This window comes from Mustela nigripes, chromosome 12 (assembly GCF_022355385.1).
Source record: "Mustela nigripes isolate SB6536 chromosome 12, MUSNIG.SB6536, whole genome shotgun sequence".
In the NCBI taxonomy this organism is placed as follows: domain Eukaryota; kingdom Metazoa; phylum Chordata; class Mammalia; order Carnivora; family Mustelidae; genus Mustela; species Mustela nigripes.
In genome coordinates this window covers 90,288,719-90,309,006 of record NC_081568.1, presented here as the reverse complement: position 1 = coordinate 90,309,006, position 20,288 = coordinate 90,288,719, and the positions used below count along the sequence as shown (strand labels likewise).

The window sequence follows — 20,288 nt, the reverse complement described above, 5'->3', positions numbered from 1 at the left end:
CCTCCAGTGTCGCTTAGATCATACTGCTCTGCTCTTCACACACCCATAAAGACTCCCAGCTGCCTCCCAAATCATATTAAAACTCCTCCTGTCTTGGGCTTCAAAGCCCACTACCAATTAGCCCTGCTGTACCTAACTACCATCCTTCCTGCTAAGCTCAGGTTAGCACGCTCTGCTCTAGCCAGGCAAAACTCTCCCACCTGCTTCTTTCCGCCTGCCCTGCCATGCCTGAGCACAGGGCTGTCTGAGATCACTGTGTGTGTGTGTGAGTGTGTGTGTGTGTGTGTGTGTGTGCGCGCGCGCGCATGCACGCGTGCGTGCACCCTGACAGTATTGTTGTGTAAGTGTGCAGGGAAAGGAAGAGAAGGCAAGGGAAGCCAACTCTCCCTTGATATTCTGCTATAGGGGAAGCTTTAAAACAGGAGCACCAAGGGTAGAGATGAAAGAAACACCAAGGAGAGAGTGATGTAGACAGTGGTCGAGCCAGGGGAGCTGCCGCCCAGGGTTCAGATGGGGTTGTGGGCAGCCGAAAGGGTAAGCAGGTCAACACCAAATGCCTTTATGAACCCTGCCTTATCTTTTCTACATTCTTCTCATAAGCTCCTTTGGCCTATAAATTGAGTCAGGACCTTCCTATGGTTAAAATCCCTCCACAGCTTCTTCTCAGGGTAGAATATGGCTCTCGTGTTTTACTCTTCCGGCTGGGGTCTGACTGCTTCCTTCTCTAACATCATCCCATACCACTTTCTTCACTAGGCTCTAGATGCCCTGGTCCTTCCAATCTCAGGAATATTCCTCTTCTCCCACCACAGGGCCTTTGCCCATGCTCTTTCCTCTGCTTGACAATTTCTTGATCACATTCCTCACTTAACTGACCCTTTTCATCATTCGGGTCTCAGCTTCCACATCCTCTTTCCTGCCCACCTTTGCTAAAATTCCCTAGGACAATACTCTGTCCATTCCTTTCATGGTACTAGTTATGTTGTGTACATCTACATGTAAGAGTTCATTTTCATGTTAACTGGCCACCTCCTTTAGCGGGTTGTAAGCTCCATTTGTCTTATTCACTGATATGCCCCTACAGAAAGCCTGGCACAGGGTGGGAGCTAAGACCTTGCTCACTCACCATTATCTGGATTTCTCCAAAGCAGAGGCACCTTGTGACTGGTCCAATTTTCTTTCAAGAAGAAATACTTTGGTCTTCTAGAAAACTTTCCTCTAAAATGACTCACACCTGATCCACCAGGCCACTCTACCTTGCCTTTCAGAATCTCTTCAAGAATCTTCTATTTCCAAAACACATTTCCTAACTAAACCTTCCTGTGTCTGGTTCAGGACTTGCAACCCATGATACCTACAGATACCAGCAAGTCATTGACAGGGAAGGTCCTGGTGTAGGGGAAGAGGGAGAGCTGGGGACTACAGTTAATGGTGATGCTTGTGTGCCACATAAAGGCAGACGGTCCCTGCTCAACTCTAGTCAGTGCTAATATGCAGGAAAAGCAGACCGTGCATTGTTAGATTTTCCAATTTTTCCAAAAAAGCTTTAAAAAATCTGAATTTCCATATGACACATCCAGATTTTTAAAACAAGTAGAGGCATATTTCTGCAATTCCTATCAGCCTGATGGTCAACTTCTGCTCTATTCTTTCAAGGAAGTTGCTTGGCACTTGTGTTCTTATATGGAGGGCACGCCTACCATTCCCGAGTCCTTGGCTGGATCCTGTCTCCAGTGCCAGGCTTCTCCTAGGGCAGGGCAGAAGTTATGCCCCTGTTTTCTTCACAATCCCTCAAAGCACCTCGTGAGCATTGAACACTGTTCTCCCTGTCAGTGCTAGTGCCTAACAAAGCATTTCTTACAAAGGCAGCACCCCACTTTGCTGTTTTGTGAACAGAAGACTTGCCTATTACGCTCGGAAGCATAAGGCTCATACATTTTGTTCATTAGACCTTCATCTCTCAATCAGCAGGAGAGTTACAGACTCTCTCCCCTTCATCCATCCTCCGTGTGCTTTAATGTCGTGTTGAAAAGTATCCCCCTCCTTTGTTCTAAATTCCCATCTCTTTTGTGCTATGATGATAATGTTAACTTTGTAATTGTGCATAAGTCAGCAAACCAGAGTAATGCCTTATTCATCCAGAATCGTCAGGAAATGAGGTGTTCCACATAATTAAATTGTCCAGATAACTAGAGCTAACCAACATTTTAAAGATCAACGTTTAAAAAGAGTAAATGGAAACATCCCAAAATGTATTATAGACTCTCTTGCTTATTTATTTTTAAAATTATTTTAGATCTTTTTTTTTTTTTTCTCCCCCAGAAGAGAAACAAAAGAGGAGAGAGTGATCATCCTGTCCTCCTCCCCACAGGGCCGCAGCCTTAGGCTTCCCATCCCTAACAGATGCTACTGCTACCATTGCCAGGGTATGGGGTAGAGCTCTCTCCTCAGATTTTTTTTTTTTTTTTCCACAAAGGGTGACACATTCTGACATAGGACTGCATCCTGCTATTTAAGATCTTACAACTTGGTCATCACTCTTCAGCAACATGTTAAAGAGTTGTCTCGTTCTCTAGGACGGCAGCATCCCGTTCCACTGTGTGGGTGCAGCATTATTTATTTAAGCTGTCCCCTACGGAGAGGCCCCTAAGTGTAGCCAGTCCGATGCTATTATCAAAAATGCCGCAAAAATGCCACAATTAGAATCTCTGTATTTACTCCATGTTGTACCTGTTTGAGTATCTCTGCGGGTTCAATCTCCAGAAGAGAAGCACTGGGTCTAAGAAAGGACATGTACGTTTGTAATTTGGGGAAGACCATCACACTGCCCTTCACAGAGTAGGGGTCTGGTGCTTTCTCTTGCCAGCAGTGTATGAGCAGACTGCTAGCCCCACACTTCAGCAGCCTGATCTGCAGCTAAACCCTTCTTTGGAAGTTTTGTCAACCTGTGAGTAAAGAATATTAACTTGTTTATTTTATTTTAGTTTTTTTTTAAGATTTCATTTATTTATATCAGAGAGAGAGCGCATACGCGCAAGTAGGGGGAGCAGCAGGCAAAGGGAGAAGCAGACACCCTGCAGATCAGGGAGCCCAATGTGGGGCTTGATCTCAGGACCCTGGGATCATGACCTGAGCTGAAGGCAGACGCTTAACCCATTGAGCCACTCAGGTGCCCCTAACTCGTTTAATTTTTTTTGGTTTTTGTTTTTTGTTTGTTTGTTTTGTTTTGTTTTTTAATATTTATGCTGTGGAATGTGGCTTTTATGAAGTGCCTATCTGTGTCTCTTCTCATATGGTTTGGCTTGAATTACACTTTGACGTCAGGATTGCCATTCCTGCTTTCTTTATGCTTCCATTTTTGGGGGAAATCTTTGCCCATCCCTTGTTTTCAAATTAAGAGACTTTACCTATTTATTTTCTTTAGGTCAGTGTCAGGTTTACAGAAAACTTGAACAGGAAGTACAGATTTTCTGTCTACCTCATCTTTGCCCTACCCTGGCCCCCCCGCCGCCCACAGTTTTTCCTGTTATTAACAGCTCACATTAGTGTCGCACATTTGTTTGAATGATTGAAGGAATATGGTTACGTTATTATTAACTAAGTCATAGTTCACTCTTTGTGTTTGGGGTTTGATATACACGTAAGGTCACATATCCATCATTACAGCATCATACAGAATAGTTCCTCTTCCCTAAAAATTCCCTATGCTCTGCCTGTTCATCCTGCCTCACCATTCCCAACCCCTGCTAAACACTGATCCTTTTTCTGTCTCCACAGTTTTGCCTTTTCTAAAATGTCATCTAGTTGGAATCAAACAATATGTAGGCTTTTCAGATTGGTTTCTTTCTTGTCCTCCATATCTTTTAAGGTCGTCTGTGTCCTTTCATGGCTTCTATAGCTCATTTCATTTTAGCCCTGAATAATATTCCATGGTCTGGATGTACCACAGTTTCTTAATCTGTTCCTACTGAAGGACAACTTGGTTGCTTCCAATTTTGGATAACTATGAATAAAGCTGCTATAAACATTCATGGGGAGGCTTTTGCAGAGACATAAGTTTTTCGATTCATGTGGATAAATACCTAGAAGCATGTTTCCTGGGTTTTATGGTAAGAGTATGTGTAACTCTTGTTTTCCAAAGTGTCCAAGCCATCGTGCATTCCCAGCAGCACTGAAGGGGAGTTCCTGTTGCTGTCCATCCTTGCCAGTATTTCGTGTTGTCACTCTTTTTTGGATTTTAGCCATTCTCATAGGTGGATAGTAATATCTCGTTGTTGTTTTAATTTGTGATTTCCCAATGACGTATGATATTGGGCATCTTCTCATCTTCTCTTATTTGCTATCTGTAGATCTTCTTTGGTGACATATCTGTTCAGGTCTTTTGCCTTCTTTTTTGATTGGGTTGTATATTCTTTTACTGTCCAGTTTTAAGAGTTTTTGGTATATTGCAGATATACCTTTAACCTAATATTTGGTTTGTAAGTATTTTCTCCTAGTCAGTGGCTTGTCTTTAACTTGTTTACTCTGAATTTAAAAGGCGAAAGATTTATGCGATCTGAAGAGAAACCAGAGTATGTTTACTCTGAATTTATAGTTGCTTCTTTCTGAATGAGGTTGAATAGCTTTTCGTACTTTAAGGACTGTTTATATTTTTCTTTCTGTGTATTGTACAGTCATATCTTTTGTTCTTCTCATGTTTGTGACTTAACAGACCTACCAAAATCTAACCATTACTTGATAATTGAATCACTAATATGAACACTGATTGCCACACTATACCATCAATATCCAAGCTGTTTTGCTTTCTTGGGCCTTTGTATCGGTTTTTGTTTTTGTTTATCCCCTAAGTTTCCTCTTTTCTTCCTAGGTTTTGGGATAAGCATCACCATTTTTTGCTTCCCTCAAATATCTGTCTTTCAAAATCCCCCCTGTAATTGGGTTTCTGATACTTAACCAATAAAATGTGTTCCAATAACCTAGGAAGCCTGATGCGTGAGTCAAGTTTGTAGGCCACACAGCACATAATTCTTTAGATATCTATTTTGACCTTTCGGGAGTCTTTTTCGTGTCCTGATTCTTGGCCTTCTGCAGAAGATTTGGAACCATCCAGCAAGTGAATTTCTAGTTCCAGCATTCTCTGTTAGGACATTGGAGAGTGCTCACAGGTTAGAACCCTGACTTATGAATGAGGGGGGCCCACATGTCCATATGTTGTTATACATATGAATATGACTGCCTTGGATTGGGGAGAGTTTATTCTCTCACTCTCTAATAGAGCAATATGAACTTATATTTCTGGAAAACTTGAAACAAATAGCTTTGCAGGGGTCTTTTGCGTGGAGGATCCTGCAAAGCCCGTGCTCACCATGCATGCACATTTCCACGTGGCTTTGTGCCTGGAGTTTCCCAGGAGTTCCAGGGGAAGGGCACCCACAGCCGCGGCTGCCCCTCTCTGTCCCATAGAGGGCAGTACACACACTTTTTAGCACTTATCTTCAGCTTCCTTGCAATTGGGCTCCTTCATGGAAAGAAAATGCAGGAACTGTGGAGTAATAATTAGCCAACAGAATATAGTCATTTGAAAAATTGGCAAGAAGCCTTATTAACGGAGGTAATAATGGTCATATTTTGCACTTCTAATGGGGCCTTTCATCTCTAGGCCTCCAAGAGCCTGTCTGAGTCACGTAAAGGGGAAGAAAAAAAAAAAAAAAAAACAAAACCAGAGCTAGATCAGAAGTCAGGAAACAAGGGCTGTTTGACATTCTCTCTCATAACGCAGAGAAGGGAGAGGGTCTCTGATGCATTGAAACACTAGGAATTGATACCTGTTGGAAAAGGAAAGACCGCAGTGTACTATAAGATAAACCCCACATTCCCAGGGAGTTCGGAAAACATGCCTCTCTCAGAGTTGTTTTTCTGTGAAAATAACAATAGAGCTTTAAATACTTTGCCTCCCATAAACACACGGACAGCATTATTATTCATAGTGAGCTAGACAAATTGAGAAAGAGTTTTTCTATCCTCTTTCACGTATCAAGGTGTAATTATCAGCACATCCTTGTATTTATTCCTCTGAGACTGGAAATAAATACTGCTGCTGATGGATATCAGTCCTGTGAACTCGGTATCATTCATTCTTTATCTCTGGCAGTGGTAGTGGCAGAAGCAAACGACTCCAAACATGTATACACAGCAAATGCCTTAAATCGACAAGATACGGCTGTCCTCCCTGTCCCACATTAAACCTGCATCTTCAATTTCCCACACAAACTCCAGATCTATTGAAATCTTGGAACATTAAAATTCTCCTTCATTGTTGTCAAGGTTTAGTAACTTGACAACCAGAAGAGAGATTCCCTGACTATTGGAGGGAACATAGGTTTGGAAATAAAGAACAGCTTTTCCCGGTGCAGTAGAGTTTGCTTGGGGCTGGGAAGGAAGAATGTGTTTTATTATGACCATTCTTTGGCTATGTGACTCTGACTTTGGGCAAGTGAATTAACCTCTCTGAGCATCAATGTCTTCACTGTAGTAATTCCTACCTCACAAAAATTGGCTTAAGGATTAAATGAAATGAATATAAAAGCGTTTAGCACAACACCTGCCACTCAAAAGGTATTCAACAACTCCCGGTCATTAAAAAACAGACACACGCACATACAAACATACGTATCTATGACAGAGACAGAGAGAGAGAGAGAGACCCAGATTTCTACTGGGCTTTCCTGAGCCTCACAGATTTAGGTAAATTGCTTCAAACCCCCAGATTCTGAGCCCATCAGTCATCGTTAACAATTCCTACAAGCTCATGACCTTATCTCCTCTTGATTTTTTCCCATTCTTCCAAATCCAAAAGTCTCAAGTTAATTTAGTGCCCGGCTAGCTATTGCATGAAAAAAAATCTTGCCTTCTTTCACAATCTGGCAAATTGATCAGAGATTCACATTTGAGAAGAGATGGGATCTTGTACCTCTCAGCTTTCTGTCATCTTGTTGGCCTCCCCTCCTTCCTTCTTCTATCTTCCTAAAAGGGCAGGCTTGCAACATAGAACTCACACACCTAGGCAGCCCCGTCCTGGGAAGGCACAGCCTGGTCCTTCCTCCTCTTCTCCAACCACTTTTCAGGTGGAGAAATTTCCATCTGGCCAAGTGAATTATCCCAGTCTCCTTGAAATTCTGGAAAATATAATTCCTTCCTTCTTCTTATCTAATAGTTATTAATTTGCTATGAAACTCAGTGGTTAACAATCTCATAGATGATGCTATTTACTTTAGACCATGCAACAATCTATTCTTATGCATTTACATGTAAGACCATACGTATAAACACAGTAACATTATTTATTTCATACCCCAAGAGACATATAACAAGCTATTCTTTTAAGGATTACTTGGGGTTTTTTTTTTTTCCTTTTAGAATTTTAAATGTGTGTATACAAAATTTTTTCTGTTCATTATATTCACCCTATTCTGTTTTTTTCCCTACTCAGAACATGTCATCTTTTTATGGTGGTCCAGAGTCATCAGTATGCATAATTGTGATGATGCTCGGCCCTCTGGGGGCATTGACTGGGCTGTACAGGGCTATCTGGCCCTGCACTAGCTAACCTCAGTGTCCTGTGTCTTTGCAGTTACTGTGTCTGGTTGTTGGGGTTTTCCCCTACTCTTTAGCCCCTTTGTCTCTTTTGCTGTTACTCGTGTACACTGTCTCGGGAACCAATTCTTTTATCTGCAGTTTCCATGGGCAGCTCCAGGTCTACAGATAGATGAAAACAGGGCAAGCATTAAGGTAGTTTCAAAGTCAAAACCACTGGCATAGGGACCCTTGTATGAACTCTCCTATGAGCGGAGCATGTGAGCCTTGCTATGTAGACCTCCTTCTAGATAGGCTAAGCAGCTCCATCATATTTTTGCTGCGATCTTTGGTTTCTGCCTGGACTTTAGATTATTTAAAGCCTATGGAAAATGAGCTGAGAAGAATGAAAGGTTGTTCTATTGCTTTCCCATGGATCTCATTTTAAAATTCTAGATCAGTGACATCTGAGGGCTGAGATCCAGTGGATTCCCATGGACACTGTGTATCAGGAAACACCTGCTCTGACTGGTTGGTGCTCTGGCTAACCCGGTTGTGAGCTTTGGTTTACAACTGGTTTGTAAATTTTGAATGTCATCCTGCGGGGCTATACACTCTAAGACTTTTTTTTTTTTTTTAAGATTTTATTTATTTGACAGACAGAGATCACAAGTAGGCAGAGAAGGAGGCGGGGTGGTGGGGGGGGCGGGGGAAGCAGGCTCCCTGTTGAGCAGAGAGCCCAATGTGGGACTCGATCCCAGGACCTGAGCCGAAGGCAGAGACATTAACCCACTGAGCCACCCAGACACCCACTACTCTAAGACTTAAGGAAGATTCAATATAATGAAAATCTTAAATCAAAGTATTTCCTATAAAGGCAAAAATAATCACCAAACCGAAGGGCATCTGTAAGGCCAGACTCTTTTAGGTGATCAGGTTATACTCTCATTACCATGCTGTGTAGTGCGATCTAAGAAAACTTTTCCTGTCTTCATGCCCTCCCTCCTTCTGTCTATCCTTCTTACCTCTCTCCTTTTTCCCCTTTCTTTATATACCCATTAGTGATTCTCTATTTTTTTACAGTGGACAGGAATTTTTTTTTACCAACATGCTTTCACTGAGGCCGAGACAAACTATTAAAAAAATGCCAGGAAAAAAAAAAAAAAAAGCAAGAAACTTTTTCCTTTCCAACTTTGAGAGTAAGTATGCTAATTTAAAAAAAAAAAAAAAAAACTTAATATCCGGGCACCTGGGTGGCTCAGTGGGTTAAAGCCAGGGTCCTGGGATCAAGCCCCACATGGGGCTCTCTGCTCAGCAGGAAGCCTGCTTCCTCCTCTCTCTCTCTCTGCCTGTCTCTCTGCCTACTTGTGATCTCTCTGCGTCAAATAAATAAATAAAATCTTAAAAAAAAAAACACACAACAAAACCTTAATATCCTACGGGACGTTCAGAGTATGAACAGGTTTCTCCTGAGTTTCACATTGTTGACACTCAAAAATTAAGCCCTCCCTAAGTTCAGGAAACACTTATGACTCCACTCTCTCCGTGCACTTTGGGGACAAAGAGAACTGCACAGGGACGGTCACCTGGACGTTCTCTGGCTGTTGAGTCCGGTACAGGGTCAGTGGCCATGAGAGGTGTTCCAAGTATGCGCTGTGTGTGTATTGTTCCTGAGAAGATCCCCCCCCCCTTGCAAGTCATACATGTAAAATCCACAAGCTTATCTCCTCGGCAGGCGCCATAGCAATACAGTTACGAGACAGACTTCCTGGGGTTAAAATTCTGACCTTACGCAAGTCATTGAACTTCTCTGAGCCTGCATTTGTTTATCTCTAAAAAGTAGATCCTAACAGTGTTCACTTCACAAGGTTGTTTTGAAGTTCCTGGAACTGAGACACATAAAATCCTTAGAAGAAAGCCCGAGACACAGTAGCACTATGTGTTTCTCATTATTGTGTTCGGAGTGTGGACGGGGGCCCTCTAGAATGAGATGGTGTAGCTGTCACGTGGATTTTTAAGAGCCTGGGTTCTGGAGTCAGTCTCCTGTGATCCTGGCATCTGCTCTCGCATCTTGGTAGCATGACCTTGAGCAAATTACTCAAGCACTCTAAGCTTTAGTTTCCTTATCTGTAGATGTGGTTAATTATAACACCTTCCTCATAGGGCTGCTATGGAAATGAAATGCATGTAAAAAAAAAAAAACCCCACAAGATGCCTGGCACATAGAAAGTGCTCCATAAATGTTAGCCAAGGAGATGTTAAGGAGGAGGAGGGTGTCAGTGACATGATGACTTGTCTGCTGAGAATTTTAAAAGGCAATTTCCATATTTCCCTTGGGGGAGTGAGGGAACACGCCAGAGCTGTTTTTTTGGGAACTGAGGGGCATAGCTTACATAGTTCTTGCTGGGCTTAGATGGGGGGCAGGGGGAGAGCAACTGAAAGCAAACTAAGGCCCCCAATCTTGCAGGGACTAGAATTGAAACAGCTCCAGAATAGAAATTCAGGGCTTCATCCTGCAGCCTCTGACCAAGAGCAAAGCCCCTAAATCAGAGAGGGAAATAAACAGTCCTGGGATGAGACTCAGGTCAAAGAAGACAAGAACCTGGAAGAAACTGGGATTCCACTTTCTGATTTTTCCTTTAGTCAAGCCCATTCTCCTGAAAGAGGCCAGGGGAGGATGACTGTGATAGTTTAGCTTCCATTCTGCTCTGTCATTCACCTTGGAATGTCTTCCTTCCTTTGCCCTGGAACATTCCTACCTTCTTTTCAAGGCCAAGATCAAATGTCCCTCCAGAAGGTCCGTCCTCTTGAGCTGTACTGTCTGTTATGGAAGTAGGAGAGGTATTCTGAAATTTTCAGAATAGCTACTTACCTTGGATTCCTGGGCTTTCTATTTGCCACAAATATGCTATGTGAGATTTTGCATCTGTGCTTGTAGCCCTCCTGAGTGCCTGGATGGAATGGGAAGACAAGGAACAGACAATTAGAAGTTTTATAAGAATTTGAAGGTCTGGGACATCAGACCTTAACTGGCTCAGCCAGTTAAGTCATCTGCCTTTGGCTCAGGTCATGATCTCAGGGTCCTGGGCTGGAGCCCCGGGATGGGCTTTTGGCTCAGCAGGGGGGGTCTGATTTTTCCTTCTCCCTGCTCACGTTCTCTCTCTCTCACTCTCTCTCAAAAAAATAAATAAGATCTTTAAAAAGCAAGGATTTGAAGGGCTGACTAAAGCAATGAAATTGTTTTCTGCCCGGTACTGATTGTGAAGGTCCTACAGCAAAATAGGAGCTCCTAGCGCATAAGATCCAGCCTTGCTGGACCTGCCGGTGGCGGGGATGGGGTGGGGGGAGCAGGGGGAGGGTGGAGCTCCCAGCTACCCAGAGCCCCAAACAGTCTCTGTAATCTCTGTAACTGTCTCCCATCTTCCAAATGCAGCTCTCTCAGGCCGTGTAAATCCAGTCCCCAACGTTTCCTAATACTTCCCCTATCTGCAGATAACTGCCAAACTTACCGCCTACCCTCATCTCTTCCCAAACCGGGCCCTGTCCCCCCCCCCCCCCCCCCCCCCCCCCCCCCCCCCCCCCCCCCCCCCCCCCCCTCCCCCCCGCCCGCCGCATTTCTCATATACCATTGTTTTAATTCCCCTTGCTTCTGGTGGCTCTCCCTTACTCATTCAAGTTCATCAACACCCCGTTTAAAATGCTGTCCACGGGCCGGAACTCATTCTCCCCTCCTCCGGCCTGCCGCCCTTCTGTGCCCTCCTGTCTCTTTGTTAATTGAACCAGCCGTCATTCATGTCGGCTACTCCGCGCCTCGTCACTGCACCTCCTCCATCACCTCCCCCACCCACCTCCCGTCAGGCACTAAGTCCTATTGATTGTTCCAACTAAATATTGAACAACTATAGTAGGTATTCAGACAGTGTGTGGTGAAGGAATATAAATGAATAAAATTCATCACTTTATATTCATTCCCGCTACTTCTGCCTTGAGTGAGAGCTTTGCTTTGCTTCGCTTTTATTTTTAAAAATTTCAAACGTACATAAAAGTTGAAAGAAATTGTGATGAACATCCGTATACTGTTCCTCTAGATTCATCAACTGTTGATGTCTTGCCTCAATTTCTTCATTTATCTTTCCCTCCCCAGCACACACACCCACCCACACACACACAAGCATGCACACTTCTTAAAAATGTGTTCACCAACTATTTGAAAGTCAGCTGCAGGCATTGCGACATATCAATACTACAGCACATATCTCCGGAGAAGTAAGAAATTCTCCTTAGGAAACAAATAATTTCCCACAAATAGTTTTAAGTCCATGACATCCATGAGATCACATGCAAAATGTGAAACCAATGAACAGTTTTCTGGAAAGGAAATTCACAGCATTTACCAGAGACTCAAAACTCTAACCCCCCACCATCCAGTCTCTCCCCCTTGAACCCAAGAGGGCTAGCACTGTGGTCAGCTGTGGGGGTTCAGCCACCTCCATACTAGAGATAATTCAGAAGCTACCTAAAACGCACATAATGGCCTCCTTCTATCTGCTGCATGAGAAAGTTAATGTTTCTTAGCATAACACAGACAACTTCTGTCATCGTGGATTCCGACATTTCCAGGCTCATCTTCCACAGCTCTCTGCTCCTCAAAGGAAGCTGGCCACTGTCTCCATCCTGTAATGCTCTGAGCTTCACCTCACCCCAGCCCCACTTCCTACCTAGTTTCCCTCTTATTAAATTTCAACTTCCCGTTCAAGACTCAACTCAGCTGCCACCGCCTCTGGGAAACCCTCCCCTAAACTCTCCCCAGTGGTTTCTGCCTCTAATTTGTACAGTTCTATTATTTATCTCATTTAGTACACTGATACGTTTCCATAGCTTCACGCTCAGTGATGTTGTGAAACACTCGTTGTACAAGTAAGGAGATACACGATGGGAGGATCACATGGCCTGTGCTCCCTGCCGGGACTTCCCATCCTCCTGCCACCTGGTCCTCTGAGACCCGTTTGCACCCTTACTCCGGTGGACTCTCCTGGTCTTGGACCCCGGATTTGCCTTCATCAAAGGCATTGACAGCTCTCCTCTTGTGATACTCTCGGCTCCTCTAATTTTGAGAGATTACCTCATATCCACATCCTTACAGTCTCTTCGCTGTCCAAATTCAACCACTTGAGAAGACAAACCTGCATCCAGACATGGTAAAGATGCCACAAGATTTAGAGGGGCACAGACACCAGGAAATGGGTGTCTGTCCAGGCACTGAAACACCAGGGACAGGAGCAGTGCTGAGGCTTGGTGAAAAAGTACCAAGCCAAACTGCAAGGCTATCGCTGCTTGGAATAGACTCTGATGCTACAGAGGGCTGAGCTATGAAAGCTGGCATCAGGAGGGGTGACAGGTATGCCAGCAGCACCCCAACCCTGGAAGGGGAGGAAAGAGCATGAGCTTGAGGCTGTGGTCTTTGATTTTTCTAGGGTGACTCTGTTGTGCCTTTCTAACATTTGTACTAATGCTTCTAAGCTAGAAATCATATCCTGACTTGCAAGATGGCAAGCAGCTGGCCTTCTGGCAGGAGTCCAGGTCTGTAGCCCAGGTAAGACACCTTCATTGTATTACTCCAATGCAGAGTAGGGTCAACTGAAAGAGAGTAACGGGTTAGAGTGGGGGCAGGGTGGCAGTGACCATTCTGCTGTGGGTCTCTTTGCCTTCAGGAGGGGTTACCAAAGAGGATTCACAGAAGGGGTTCAGGATTCAGAAGACAGGAGTTGGGACACGGTGCTGAGCCTCCAGACTTCCCAGGGAGCAGCACCCAGCGGCCATCAGCTTATGCTGAGAAGCTCAAAGACGGCTAAGCTATCTGCTAATGTCAAGGTTGAACTCAGCTGGCAGCTCCCTCTTCCTCCTGCTTCCCTGGTGGGCTGGCCCCTGTGGGATGTCAGCCCATCCCATCTGCTTTCAGAAACGTGGCTGCCCCCAGCCTGTTTCCCACTATGGCTACCTTCTTCTCCCCCAGCAGGAGCGCCCGGGCCCCGATGAGCAATGTTTCTGAACAGATTCAATCCCCGGTGCTCCAATCGGAATGCATTACCAGGCAGGGCGCGTCAGCTTGGCGATTTGGCTTCAACAATAAATCTCCTTGCTTTCATGAGTTTAAATCAGACTTTAAAACATCGCCCTTAATGTTCTTTTAATGCAGTTTTCTTCTGAATGAGTTCCCTTTAGGTCCAGTCCTTGTCATTAATACACTCTCTTGGCAAATGAAGGAGGGCTTCTTCGAGGAAAACCCTGCCAGTTTAGGAAACCAGTTGAATTGCCTTGGTGATGCCAGGAGCCTCTTTTGCATTTTACAAGGACACTTGAGAAAACAAAACTCTCTGACCGTAAATTTAATTTTCTCTTGACAGCCTCAGTGTCTCTGCAGCCCTGTAAGTTATCCATTACTTCTTTCTTCTGTAATTAAAAATCAAGGGGGGAAATGTACAGGATTAACAAGTTCTAATTTTCATTGATGAGCTCTAAGAGCTTATCAATAATGGGATCAGAAAAGCCGCTTCGCCTAAGCTCTATTTTTCTAGGGTGTCTGAGTTTGATGGAGAATCTCCCTTAGGGTAGAAAAGTCTGGCTTTCCAAGGAGTGCCATGGCCAAAGTAAGGAGGAAAGGGCAGAGCAAGCTGAGCGAGTCTTCAGCAGGGGTGATCAGAAGAGCGGCTTGGGTTTGCAACTTTTACAGACTCAGCATTTGGGCTCGGGGGAGCTGATTACAGGGAAAGATTAAACAGGCTGTCTTTCACACACATGTTCCTTTTCTATGGATGGCTTCTGCGGAAAAGGAGTTTGCGCGGATCTGCTTAGGAGGAAGAAAGATATTGCCAATTAAAGGAATATTGGTGGTAATTCCTTTTGAGTTATACATTTGTAGACACAAATGCTTTATCAGGGGACAGGGACATTCATCCTGTTTATCACCCACAGGGATGTAGCTGAGCATGGGTTTCTCCAAGAGACACCAAGCTGATCCGCAGCATCTGGGCAACGTCATTTCAGAAGCTGTGACACACAGGCTCCCGGTGAATGTGACAAGCATGTGACAGGAAGGAGCTGTTTAATTGACATGCACAGGTTTCACAAAACTCCCAAACAATCAGGTGCATAAATGATTCAAGCTGGGATTTTCTTTCTTTTTTTAAAGAGAGGGCAAGCGTGGTGTCGGTACTCTGACCAGGAGGCCTGCCCCGGCTTTGAGGTTCTTCTGTAGGACAACCTGCTCCGCAGAAGCACAAAGATCTCCAATATATTCTGCAGGGGTTGGGCTTATGAGTTTCAGGCAGAAATGGAGTGGTTTGGTTCCCAAGCTTTTTTGCTTAGAGCTGGAAAGTTCAAGCGATCTCTGGAGACCACAAAATGCACAGGATAGCAGAAAAGGCCAGCAGCTGGGGATTCTGTCAAAATGATACCAACTTGGCACCTTTCACAAAGAACCTCTGAAACCAAGACTGGAGAAGCAAGGACTACTGAGTTGCCAATTTCCAAGAGGTCACCTTTTCTGGGTATCTTGCCAGCCTTCTGGCAAAGCATCCCTCCTTCCCCCAGCAAGAACAGGCCTCATTGCAACAAAATTTAGGTGCCAAAGACAGTCTCATCTAGAGAATACTGGCAGCACAAAAACCTATTAGAAGTGATATTATATGGTTAAGGTAAGAGCACGGACTCTAGCCAGACGGTTGAGTTTGAAGAGAGGGGTCAACAGCTGTGTGATCTTGGGCAAATTATTTAAACACTGTGTGCCTCTATGTTCTTTTCTGTGAGATAATTTTAGTCCCATTTCACAGAGTTATTATGAGGACTAAATGAGTAAATACAGTAAGTCATGTGGAATAGTGTCCAGCATGTAGAAGACACTCCACAATTATTACCAACTTAAATATTATGCCATCTAAGCATAATATTTAAGATCTTCCCAAAGGCAGTTGGATTGGCTTCTCACAGGCGTCTCCCACTTCATGATTTTAAACAGCATGATGGCCCAGCTCACCGTTTTGAGAAAGTGGAGGTAATTATGGTGGTACCCGAGCTGATCTTTGGGGATCATGTGGATGGGCAATTTTAATTTAATAAGTATACATTCACTATGTATCAGAAAAAAAAAAAAACAAGCCCATTATTATTGCCTGAACACTACTGATCCAATTGAAGACAAACCTTTTAAAAACTGAAGATGTGTGGTGCACCTGGGTAGCTCAGTGAGTTAAGCAGCAGACTCTTCATTTCAGTTCAGGTGGTGATCTCAGGTTGTGAGATTGAGACCCATGGCCAGCTCTGTGCTCAGTGGGGAATCTGCTGGAGATTCTCTCTCTCTCTCTCTCCCTCTGCTCCTCCCCTGCTTGCACAATCTCTAAAATAAAATAAATCTTTTTAAGGAAAGTGAACATGTGGTGTGCAATATGGGAAAAATCTTAACACTTAGGTTGAATCTTAAAGGATAAGAAGGAGTAGCAGAGGGAACTCCTAGCAGAAGGACTATCTTGTGCAAAGGCCCAGAGAAAATCCAGCATAACAGAAGGGAAGAGAGATGCAGCTGGAGAAGGGACAGTTAGAACACAGAGGGCCTCATGTGCCATGGTAACAAGTTTGACTTTGTCCCCCAGGTGATGGGAAACATTAGTGGATGAAGTTCAAGGGGACTTGAAGAAGGAAGGTGGTTAGGACACTCTTGCCAATTAAGAGATGAGGAGGATGGGAGCAGAAGCACTGGTCATGGAGGGGGTGAGAGAGGCAGGTGAAGTCGGTAAGCCTTTGGAAGGTAAAAGAAGATGCTCAGGATTCTATCCGGACATCCAAATAGATACTGTGTCACCAACCAACCCTGGCATGAAGCAGGTTCGTGAGGAAGATGATCTCTGCTTGAGGGCAGGGTAAATATCCGATCAGTTTGGGACTGTTGTTTGAGGTCCCTGTGGGGAGACCTTTGGCAGACAGATCTGGGCCAAAGTCTAATTCAAAGTCAATTGGGAGGGGCGCCTGGATGGCTCAGTGGGTTCAAGCCTCTGCCTTCGGATCATCCCAGGGTGCTGGATTTGAGCCCCGCATCGGGGTCTCTGCTCGGCAGGGAGCCTGCTTCCACCATCCCCCCGCCCCCGCTGCCTGCCTCTCTGCCTACTGGCAATCTCTGTCAAATAAATAAATAAATAATCTTTAAAAAACAAACAAACCCAAAGTCAATTGGGAAGTAAACAAGAGGACATGCAGGGTGCTGGCTGGCTAGTTTTTTAAGAGGAGTGGATGAGATGGGAAGAAGAGAGGCCAAGGACAGCTCTGGGTCAAGGAGTGACTGATCCTTGACCAGCAGAGTTGGGAAGGGAGAAGCCCAGCAATGCCTTCCAGCCCCTGGGCTGACCTGGTGCCAGCCCCTCGGCCGACAGCGAGATCTGTGAGTCTTCATGCACTTACACATGTTTTCTCTTTGCCTGTCGCTAGCCTCCAACCCATTCTGGCTAGCCTCCCAATGTTTTTGGGTTTTTTTTTTCTCTCCTTCCTTTCTTCCTTCATTCAGGAAATATTTATTTAATATCTGCAATACGTTCTAGGGGCAAACAGACAAATTATGGAGCATCTATTCTAGTGAAGAGATGCAAACAACAAAAAGTAAAATGTAAGCTGCGGAGGATGGTGATATGTGCTCTTAATGAAAACAGAGCAGGAAAGGAAGATAGGGAGTATTTGGCTGGGTGAAGGGTAGGAGTAGCAATGGCGAGTAGAAAGGACAGGAAAGATGTCACGGAGAAGGTGACATCTGCGTACAGATCTGAAAGAGTTGATAGAACGAGGGATGGAAATGGCAGGGGAAAACGTGTTTTCTGTAGAGGGAGCAGTGAGAACACATACCCTGAATTAGGAATACCACAGAACTCCCCCTCCCCCACCCGGTGGGTGTCCAGGGTCACACTGACAAGTCAGCACACATGTCATCAAGAGTCCATCCGGGTGGAGGTTGCAGTTTGTTGTCTTTGTAGCCGTAACATTCGGGATCTAACTTGGATCATGTCGCACTTTTAATGAGCTATCCCTTCACTGCATATTTCTATCCTCTTTGGCTCCTCATTCTTCTCGACGTCAAGCTAACCGCTCCAGGTTGTACCCATTCAGGAGGCCTACCTTCCTCCAAACTCATGGAGAGAACCTAGGAAATGTAACATTTTTTTCAACTTTTAGAAAGGACTACACCAGATTCCTAGCTGGGTTTTCAATCTGGAGCCAGGATTTAGGAGTAGTGAGGGACATCAGATCGGGGAAGGCCAGGATCAGAGGTAAAGGCTGAACCCTAGGACATGGAAATGCCAAATCCCAGGAAGAAAGGAAAGGGTAAGTGTTCCCAGTCTTGAATCTAGAAATCATTCTGGAGCTCCAGATCTGTCCTATGGGAGAGGCCAGGCAAGAAATGATGACTGGTGGTTTTAAGATCAAATATTCACAAAGTCAATTCAGAAAAGGGTGGTGAGCAGGGTGAGTAACCAAGGTGACTTAGGAATGTACTGGTAATCCAGTATGTTAGGGTAGGTTCAACAGCAGACATGTGAGAAATCCAAGTTTAGGGTGAAGAAATGCAGTCCCCACCGCACCTGGAACTCAGACAGGACTTGGTTCTGGCTTCATGGACTTGGATCAGGCCTAACTCAGTAATGAGCCAAAGTCACTGGCTTGAGATCCTTTAACCCCCTGTCTAGGGATGAGACTGGCTCCAGAGTCTTGGCTGGGGCCCACCTTAATTGTGGGATTAAATGGCTCCAGATTTGAAAACTGGGATGGCCACATCCCAGAACCCAGCCAACCCTTAGAAACATGCGAACAATTTAATCATTGGCTCCAATTATTCGCCAGTTCCTGTAACTCTCCTTTTGCCATGGCCAGCTCTCGAAGAAGAATACTTTCCAGCCTCTTGTCTTTATACTTGGCCACATGATTTTCTTTGACCAATAAGAAATGGGTTAAAGGTAATTGTGTGTCAATTCCAAGCCTCATCCTGAAGATGCCTCATGCATTCTCACTAGCCCCCTTGAACTTCTGTGATCAGCATAAGAACAGACACTGACTAGTCTGCTGGTCTCAGCAGGAAAATGGAGACAAAAGGAACACAGCCTCCCCGACCACCACAGCCTGAAGCAGAGCTACCAGTCAATCCCAGTCTAGAACAGGCAGAAATCAGATGGCCATAGACACAGGAGCCACGAGGAATAAGCGTTGCTTTAAACTGCAAAGACAAAGACCAAACAACTTTTTGTCTGGCCTCAAGGTGCCTAGCATGGTGTTTTGTTCCCCAAACCTCCAAACTAACTTGCTAGTTTCATTTGAGATGCTTGGTGGAAATCAGCTGGATATCTAGGTTCTTCATGATGAGAGGAAATCGAGACACTCCCATGCAAGTGACAGGAAGTAAAAACCCGCCAGGCCATTTCCTTAGACACCGGAGGCAACGTCCAAAGTTGCTGTCTTGTGCCTGCCCCGTGCACAGCCATGGTATCTGAAGGAGAACACCGAAGGTTTAGAGTAGTTTGGGACTCACAAAAAATAATTCATTATGCATAATGGTGATGTTGGCAGCGTATGCCAAATGGTTAAATCTAATGTAGCATACAGTTTCATTAAGGCACAACAAAATTAATCTATCCCTTCCCACCAGGAGGTTTAAACAAAAGCAATGGGGAAGGAGATGCATGTAAAAAGCAGCAATTCATTAATGAAATGAAGACATGTAAAATAATTAGGCTTATAACAAGAGATTAGAGAACTAAATTAACCCTTCTGTTTACTTTGCACAGGACGCAATGGAGAACTTTGGCAAACATTAAGTTACTATGGAAATGTCACCTCGAGAGTTGAACCTGGTGGACTCCCATGAAAGGAGTGACCCGTGTCAGTCCCTGGTCTCATAACTTTGTTCATGATAGTTAAAACCCTCCCTGCAGGTTATTTCTGTTGTGGTCCCAGAGGCACAAAAGAAAGCGGGCACAACCATGGAGTTGCCAATGAAACAGTTAATTCAAAAAAAGTAGGGGTTTGATGTTGACATGCTGTATGCTAACTTGGGTAATTAATAATATTGAAACGAAGGGGCTAATCTAAATCAATGGTGGGCTGAAGCTTTCCTCTGCCTGGTTAGTAATGATAAGCCAAGGGGGACAATTGAGCTTCTTTTCTTAATAATTCCCGAGCACTCATCTGCATGGAGGGGGTGGGGTGGGAACAAGAACCTGTCCATGTGATGGAGTAAAACGCAGCCCAAGACAAAACAGACTGGGAAATGGGACCTGCACAGTGTGGCAGGCACCCTCCTGGACTAGGACCCCGAGGCTGAGGCTTTGGAACCTGACCCTGGTTTCTTGCACCTTAGTTCCCTAATTTAAGGCCTGCAGTAGACTTGTGGGTTTGTGTTTCCCTCACTGCTTCAAACTCCTCCATGTGTTGCTGGAAGAAATCTAGACCTTAATACCTTTATTCTCTAAATCTGGACTCTGTGTATCCTGTCACTGAGGTTGGGGACATGACGAGAGCTGGGAAAGGGTGAGCATGGTGAGAGCACAGACACCCCTTCAATGAGGAGAGACAGCTAGAAGCGCTGTGCCCAAGGGACAGTGGCCGCGAGGAGTCAGAGGGCAGCAGGAAATGGCTCAACCTGCTGACGCCAGCAAGATCTTCTGGTTGGAGATGGGAACAATGTCCCT

The 20,288-nt window shown here is 44.7% G+C and overlaps 1 long non-coding RNA gene across 1 annotated transcript in view; it reads right to left on the bottom strand.

The window, feature by feature from the left end:
- Window positions 1–11,275, bottom strand: part of LOC132027923 (uncharacterized) — a 32,827-nt gene extending 21,552 nt beyond the window's left edge. The window contains exons 1-2 of the long non-coding RNA XR_009407251.1: window positions 11,199–11,275; window positions 10,445–10,523 (exon numbers count right to left, since the gene is read on the bottom strand). This is a non-coding gene — a long non-coding RNA (uncharacterized LOC132027923). The remainder of the gene's footprint in view (window positions 1–10,444; window positions 10,524–11,198) is intronic.
- Between the last annotated feature and the right edge of the window lie 9,013 nt (window positions 11,276–20,288).